The sequence below is a fragment of the Nematolebias whitei genome, chromosome 3 (assembly GCF_014905685.2).
Source record: "Nematolebias whitei isolate Nwh7 chromosome 3, NemWhi1, whole genome shotgun sequence".
Classification (NCBI taxonomy): Eukaryota; Metazoa; Chordata; class Actinopteri; order Cyprinodontiformes; family Rivulidae; genus Nematolebias; species Nematolebias whitei.
In genome coordinates, this window is record NC_056500.1 from 13,281,533 (window position 1) to 13,289,888 (window position 8,356).

Sequence of the window (8,356 nt, forward strand, 5' to 3'; positions counted from 1 at the left end):
CAACTAGAAAAACAAACCATGAACATGAAACAGAAAACACATGCCTGCAGACGTACCGTTGGCTTGAAAAGTTGTGGATTGGTAAGCTACGGGCAAGTTTTTAATTAATAACATCATCACCCTGTTTTAATTACATTATATTAATTTTTCAGTGGTGCACCGTTTTGTTAGAGATTAAGAGTTTGCGTGTTTTCATGGTCTAAATTCAAACTTGTCTGTTAGCATACTGTGGTGTCAGCACTTTGTAAATGTCACAAAATGGTCAATTAGTAATTTGGACTTGAACAATAATTAATCTTGAGCTGAAATATGTGTCTAAACCTTGAAATTTACATTTTCAGTGCAATTTATGAAATTCACATTTGTGAAGTACAAAGTGATGTTGGAAGGCTAATTGCTTTAAATGTTCCTTTTGTGTTCAGTTGCTAATATTATTTTTGTTGTTGTTTTAGTCACTGTTTGGTTAAGTTTAAGAATCTAAATCATCTACCAAGGTTTAGGCATGAAAACCCATGTAGGTTCTAAGCTTTTTAAACAAAACAACCTGTTAGACTGAACTCAAAAATATATTTTTTTTACGTTTCTATGCTCAAATTTTGATGCATGCAACCTCCCATTAAAATATTTTATCTCAAAAGTAAGGCGGAGTCAGTTTGTTTATCTCGTGACATTTTTTTTGTTTAGAATCTATGGTACCTTCATTGTGAGGCAGCAAACAGCAAGGTCATGTGTCTAATATGTTAGGACAAACACCATCAGGATATTAGTTTCTAATTTTGAATGAAGATTTTCTTTCTTTGTAAAGTTAGAAAACTTGTAATAACATAATGCGCATTACTCAAAAAATACACAACTTATTTTTTAGTCTTGTAATATTATTTATTATTAATATTATTGAAGAACACTGTTGTCACACTCAACCATGCAGCAATCTTTAACTTCCCTTATGACTGATTCAAGACTCATACTACAGGTTTACTTGTGGTTCCTAGAGTTCAGATGGGAGGAAGAGTTTTCCATCATCAGGCTCCTCTCATGTGGAACCAACTTCCAGAGTCTGTCCAGGATGCTAAAGACCCTGTCTACTTTAAGACTTAAAATTTTCTTTTAAAATACATCCTTGATTTGGCTTGGGTTCCTTAAACATTCCCTTAGTTCTGCTGCTTTGACAAATTGACCATGTTTCCTAACTGCTGCTGTCTTTACCCACGCTAATCTCCATATTTGTATTTGTGCTCTTGTACTCTTTATTTCAACTCAAAGCCAGTTTTGAGGCAGGAAGCCACATGTCCTGAGCCTGGTTTTGCTGGAGATCGTATTCCTTTTAAAAAGGGTTTTATTTCATCTGCCATCAATGGTCGGATCAAGATGGAGGATTGTGATGAATAGTAGATTTGATGCAATTTGCTGATTTCATTGGATAAGTAACTTTTACTAAGCTTTTTTAATGTACTTTTTGTGAAGTTATTGTGTTTTAGTTGTTGACTTTACTGTAACAAAGTTTAAAACTGGATCTGATTATTTTTTAAGTTTTTTTTTTCTGTATAGTAGCCTACATTGATATGATTTTTTTATGATTGGAAGTACTGTATATAAATAAATGGAAATAAACTGAAACGATTTGCTGTTGAAACTTTTGAGAGTAAAATAAATCTTAAATTTTCAGACAATATACATTTTGCAAGTTGGCTGTTGACCGTTACTTTCTTGGCTCATTTGTCATTGAGTGTCTTCATGCTTCTGTCAGGGTCATTACCATCCCACTCATCGGCTGTATTTTAAAGCAGCAATTTGTGGATGATGATATCATTTGCACTGTATTATAGGCAGTCTGAGTTATGGCTTGATATTAACCATCAAGTTAATGTCTGTCTGACTGTAATATAATTATAATTGCTGGTGGAGCCCGAGGAAATGGGAGGGATTGAAGGGAAGTGATCCTGTCAGTAGAAACTCGAAACCTGATTCGCAAGGCCCTAAAACCTGTCAGTAACTCATTTTATTTCTGCTACCCCAAAGGACAGGGTCATGTGTGTGTGTGTGTGTGTGTGTGGGGGGGGGGGGGGGTGTAAGTGTGTGTATAAGTATATGTGAGTGAGTGGGGGGTAAAGTCAATAGACTGCATATACTATTTCAAGCAAGTTCCAATAAAATAAAATAAAATAGGACTCCTTAAATACTTGTAGTTGTATCAAAGAGACTCGCCCGTGTTGGGACTACAGTTGTTGTCTCTGTTGAACCCTTACTCATTATTTCACTCATCTGTTGCAGACATTTTCCTCTTAAGGTTACTCAAATGGCAGCTTTTCTCTGTGAGAAAGCATCCCGTGGAAAGTGACAGGAAATCAGGGAGCAAAAAGGAAGGGACATGTGACAAACGTTTGGATTTCAGTTGATCTGAACAAACTCTGTGTCCTCTTTGTGTCCTTTGGCCAAGAGGCTGATCGGAAGTCTCCAGACATTTCAGCAGCACCTCAGGGTAGAAGCTGTTCCTCAGTCTAGTGTTTCTACACTTAATGCTCCTCAACCTCCTTCCTGAGGGAAGCGGCGCAAAAAGTGTGTGTGCTGGGTGAGTGGGGTCCTTCATGATGCAGGTGGCCCTCTTCCTGCATCTGGAGGTGTAGATGTCTGTGATGGTGGTGAGGCTGACTCCAACAGACTTCTGTGCAGCCTTCAACACTCTCTGCAAAGCTTTTCTTTCTGCAGCTGTGCAGCCTCCATGCCACACGTTGATGCTGGAGCACAGGATGTTCTCCACTGCACACCTGTAGAAGGAGGTGAGGACTGAGCTTCCCAGACCAGCTCGTATCAGCTGCCTGAGGAAGTAGAGTCTCTGATGAGCTTTCTTGATCAGGCTGGTGGTGTTGTTGCTCCAGTTGAGGTTGTCATTCATGTGTACACCCAAGTACTTGTAGCTGGAGACCACTTCCACCGCAGATCCTCTTATGTTCAGGGTGGTGTAGGTGTGTTTGTTCCTTCTGAAGTCCACAATTATCTCCTTTATCTTTTTCATATATATATATATATATATATATATATATATATATATATATATATTTTTTTTTTTTTTTTTTTTCATCTCTATACAAGTTTTACTAAAACTTTTTTACTTTTGGACATTTGTTATCATGCATAGCCATAACAATAAGATGTTCTTTTACAACTGGGAGCTGCTGACTAACATCTCAAAAGTTCAAATAAAATCTCAACTACCTGTGTCAAGAGTGAGTCACAGACTGATGTGACGGAGAGAATCCGGTAGTTTTTCAAAATAAAACATTGTTCAGAATCAGATACTAAATCCATTCAATCTTTATTTATACAGGTTAATCCCATTGAGCCTCTGTGACTCATTTACGAGAGACCTCAATTTTAACACAGAGTGATGACAACAGTGGATAACAACAACAACAATAGACAATCACAAAGGATGCGTAAAAATTAATTAGTTTTTTTAACAAGTGAAAATAAAATGCTAATTAAAATGCTAATTAAAAGGACAAGTAATTAAAAAACAGCTAGGTTGTAAAGTGATCTATTCTAGAAAACTAAAAACAGGAATATGCCTGCAAAGGTTTTGTCAGGAATTTAACAGATGTTTAAAGCCACTTAGAGAGGTCAAGGTCGAGAGCTTCAGAACTTTTTGCAAGATATTCGGGGAAACAGAGGCGGAGTAGGAGAAATAAAATGGAAATAATGTAAGCTATGTATTCGTTTTGTGTGAGCCGGTACCAGTTGACCCACAGGCCGTTACCTATCCGCGGTCAAGGAGTTGGGGACCAAGACTCTAGAATATTACAAAACAAACCAAAAATTCAAATAAAGAAACAATTACACAAACCTTTTTAGTGTTAGCATGATTTTAGTTTTTTTTTTTTTTTATAGTGGGAAATATAGATGGGAAGATGTTTAGTAAACCTGTCAGTTTGTCACTTGGCAGTCTTGCTTTTAAAACATGAGTGGAAACCATTATTGGGCTTTTATGGGTTTTTATCTTCAGGGAAATCCGACTTCGTTTGAAAAAGGCATTTAAATCCTGCTAATAAGTTTTAAGCACATGCTTTATCTCAAAATCTTTTTGTCTGTCATGAACTCATTGAGTATCGTGCACATTTTTCTTGTTTCAAACAGCGCCCTTATCATGCTTTCAAGCACATAGTCACACACCTCTTGAAAGCTCCATAAGTAGGATTGATTTCTCAAAGAACATGTTGAGATGGAGATCTGAGGATTGTAACTACAGTAGAGGAAGAATTGAAGGGAGGTGATTTGGGGCTCTGAAAGGTGTGAGCGACCCCTCTGCTTGGGCTCCCAGGGCTCAGTGCGTGTGGAGCCAGGCCAGCTCGACACACAATGAAGGGAAATGGGAATTTAATACAAACTTTCTCACAAAGTCTCTTAGACCTCCCGCCTGTGTTGTCGGACTCACTTGCAGACACCCTCAGCTACACCATCACCACCTCCACTACAATCAAAACAAAAACTATACAGCAAAACATGAGAGTGCTGCTGCAACTTGCTTGGTGGCAATTAAGATAGCTTTTCTCCACAATTCCCCTGATATCAATATTAAGTTTTCCAAATGGAATTTGGAAAAACAAAATAAAATAACTAGAGGATAGACATTATACTTGTGTATATATATATATATATATATATATATTTGCTATATGTTGGCAATCTTGTTAATTTCATGTATTTCGGAGCCTTTTTTTCTGGATTATTCATGGCTCTAATGTAAGTGCCTCAACAAAAGCAAACAAAATCTATCATGGTGCGCTAAGAATCATAACTGGCTGTAATTACCATACCCACCATTGCACCCACTGGTTAACTGGACATGATTAACTTCACACAGACTCTCTCACTTCATCTTTAAATCACTTCTTGGTCTGTTGCCTTCTTACATCTTCTCCTATGTCACTTCATGAGTGCAGCTACAGCGTGCACTCTTAGGACATTATTACCTGCAGTGTTACCTCAGTGCGGGCTGAACGTGGCAAAAGGGCGTTCTCCTACTACACTCCTGTTTCCTGGAACTCCTTGCAAAAACTTCTGAAGCTCTCGACCTTGACCTCTCTAAGTGGCTTCAAACAACTATTAAGTTCATGGCAAAAAAACAATGCAGACATGTTCCTGTTTTAATTTTTCTACATCGCTTTACAATGTAGCTGTTTTTGTTTATTTTTTAAAATATAATTTTCTTCCATTAATTTTTTCAATTCATATGCTTTCTTTTTTTGATTGTCTACTGCTGTCATTGTTGTCATCAGCATTCTTTGTTTAAAAAAGGTCTCTCTTGTAAATGAGTCCTCGAGGCTCAATGAGACTAACCTGTATAAATAAAAGTTGAATGAAAATGATTTAAAATCAATCAGAAAATGAAATAAAAGGACTAAAACAATCAATACGTTTTCAAGGACAATCTTTGAAAGACGTCCTGAAAGATTGAAAAATAAGTAAATAAATAAACAAAATATAGTGCTATGTGGTGTCACCAGTGTATGTTCCCATACAATGGCAAAAATAGTTCTCTATGTAACCCATCACACGTGGGATACACCCAGGTGGAGCAGTGGGCAGCTATGCAAGTGCACAGGGAGCAATTGGGGATTGGTTGTCTTGCTCAGAGACACCACGACATGTGTGAATGACGTGGAGTCGAACCGCGGCATTCTGGTCCCGTCGGCTGCCCTGCCTCTACCCCCAAATAAATAAACCAACAAACAAACCAATAAATAAATACATAAAGACCCAGGGCTATTAGTGATTATGCAACAGTATGGTTCCTTGGAAGCAAAGTGTAAAGAAATGAGGGATGACCCAAGAGTTTTGCACAGTACTTTACTAGCTTCGCACGAGTTTTTGTTGTTTTGTTGTTGGGCTTTGTGTGTCTGCATCATTTTTGAACTTCGTCAGGGCAGAGCATTGCGGTTCAGCCATTAGGCAAATGTCTATCAATAACAACCATAATCACTGCTGGACAACAAATATTAATGGATACAATAGTTAATGTGTGAGTGATGCACCCCTCCACCCTGCATGTCCACTCAACGAGAACCATTTCCTATGCATTTAAACACATATAGTCATTAAATTTTGTACACACATATGCATTATGTGCACTAAATCTGTTGCCCCTCTCTCTGCAGGAAGCCGTCACTTACAGACACACATATAGTTTTTATGCTCACACACACACAAGCGTTTATACCTTTTTTATTTGACTCCAGGCAGATTCTATGTAACCAGAGGCTGAAACATCTGTGTTGACCTAGCCTCAAGTCTTTTCCTTTTTGGCTTCCCATGCAGGCTCCACCAAGCATGCAACACTTCTCTGCCTTCACACTTTGGATTCAACTATTCATCGCCTAAATTATGAGGAAAAATCCTGCATAAAAACACTATAACTGCAGAAAGTGAGCTTGTAAAGCTAGTCTGATTTTATTTCATGGGTACATATTCATGCGTATAATATTTGTTTTATATTTTGCAGCAGTTAAAACTTTGAACTCTGCTCAGGTGAAAACAGAGGGTTGTTCCCATTGTAGAACCCATTCAGTGGACGTAAACAAAGCATGTGCAAAATGCATGTAAAGACAAATAGTTTGTTATAACCTTTTCAGTTGCAATATTAGTCATAGGGCCATTTTTGGTCATTTTTGGTCCCAGGGTTCAAAATTCCAAAAACTGTAACATCTCACTGGAGACAAAGTTAAAGTAACATAGTTGTATTGTGTGGAGAGCAATGGATAACCAGAGGCAGGATGATTCGCAGAAAACAAATGGTGAGTTAGTGATATTCACGTATGGTAGTAGATCACAATCCTTAATATTTATGAAGGAGGTTTTTACTGGTTGTGTTCTAGGTTCAGGGGAAGCAAGTTTAGGATTCCAGGTCCAAGTCTCAAGGAGTAAATCACAGGTAAGACGTTCATTAGTAGAACAGAGTTGCAGTGCAGGCAAACGGGCTTAGGAATGGCAATCAGCCATCATATGGAACAGCTGAGAGGAAACCAGTACTCCCACTCAAAGGACATGCTCATGTTATTTCATGCTGCTGTGTTCATTCTTATTCAGCTACTCACACAGACTCATGTTTGTGCTGCTGTTGTTCAGCGTTTTGCACTTTTAAGTGTTTAGCGTATTTCTTTAGTGTCTTTCTTAGTTTACATCTTAGACCCTTAGTACTGTTTTTCTTTTACAGTTTATGTTTTTGCTATTGTTGGATGTAACTGATGGGACCCTGTGTACACAGTTTCGTTCCACCTCATGTACCACATGTGGTGAGAATGTGAATGACTATAAAGAACCTTGAACTTGAACTTAGTAGGAGAAAAAGCAAACAAACAGGAATCTGACCACATAGTGCATAAAGTAAGAAGAAATCCAGGTGCACCTATTTTCACATTTCAATTTAACTTCCACTTTCTTTTCTTAACTTATTAAAACAAACAAACAAACAAAAAAAAAAAAAAAATATATATATATAATCTTGACACATTTTTAACTGGTGAAACAACTTGATGTTGAGTGAGTATGACATTATTAACACGCCTACATGGGCTTTTTTTTTTAAGTCCTTATGTTTTGTGGATGCTTACAACAGAATGTGTCTTGCAGGCAAAAGAAACTCATGTGATCCCCCAAAATTGAAAACAGGAAATCTTGAACAATAAGAAGTTGTTTCAACTTTAAGGCGATTGTCTAAAGACTCAAGGAAACAGAGAAAAACACTGAATCAGCAAAACAGTTTCTGCAGAGAAAATGAGAAAAGACAGTTTTTCCAATACATTTCATAGTAGGACAGTGAAAATTGGGGCAGAAATAGACACAACAAGCATATTGTTCATGGTTTCCTGGAGGTGACTGATTAAGAGGAAAAGGGGGGAGTCTGGCTGACCATAAAAGCTGCAGGGATTGCAAGCAGTTCATCCAAGTGAGAGAACAAAGCTGTTGCGTTTGGCAAAACTTGACTCTGGCTGCTGCTCTAATTCCTCTACAGTTCACATCAATAGAAACAAATGAGTACAATGTAGTACAACTACAGATGCTTGGAGAATAGGCTTGCCATTTCAAGTTTTGCCTACTCGAGGAAAAACATGATAATGTTTTTGCTTGTGTCTGTGTGAGCATGTCAGAGTCGGTGTGACTGATTTATTTTCTTAAATATTAACTTCTGGTGGGTGGCATGGTGGTGCAGTTAGTAGAGCTGTTACCTCTCAGCGAGAAGGTGGTCAGATCGAATCCCAGCCAGGGGCCTTTCTGGGTAGAGTTTGCATGTTAACGCCACGCATGAGTGGGTTTTCTCCGTGTACTCCGGTTTCCTCCAACAGCCAAAAAACATGCATGTTAG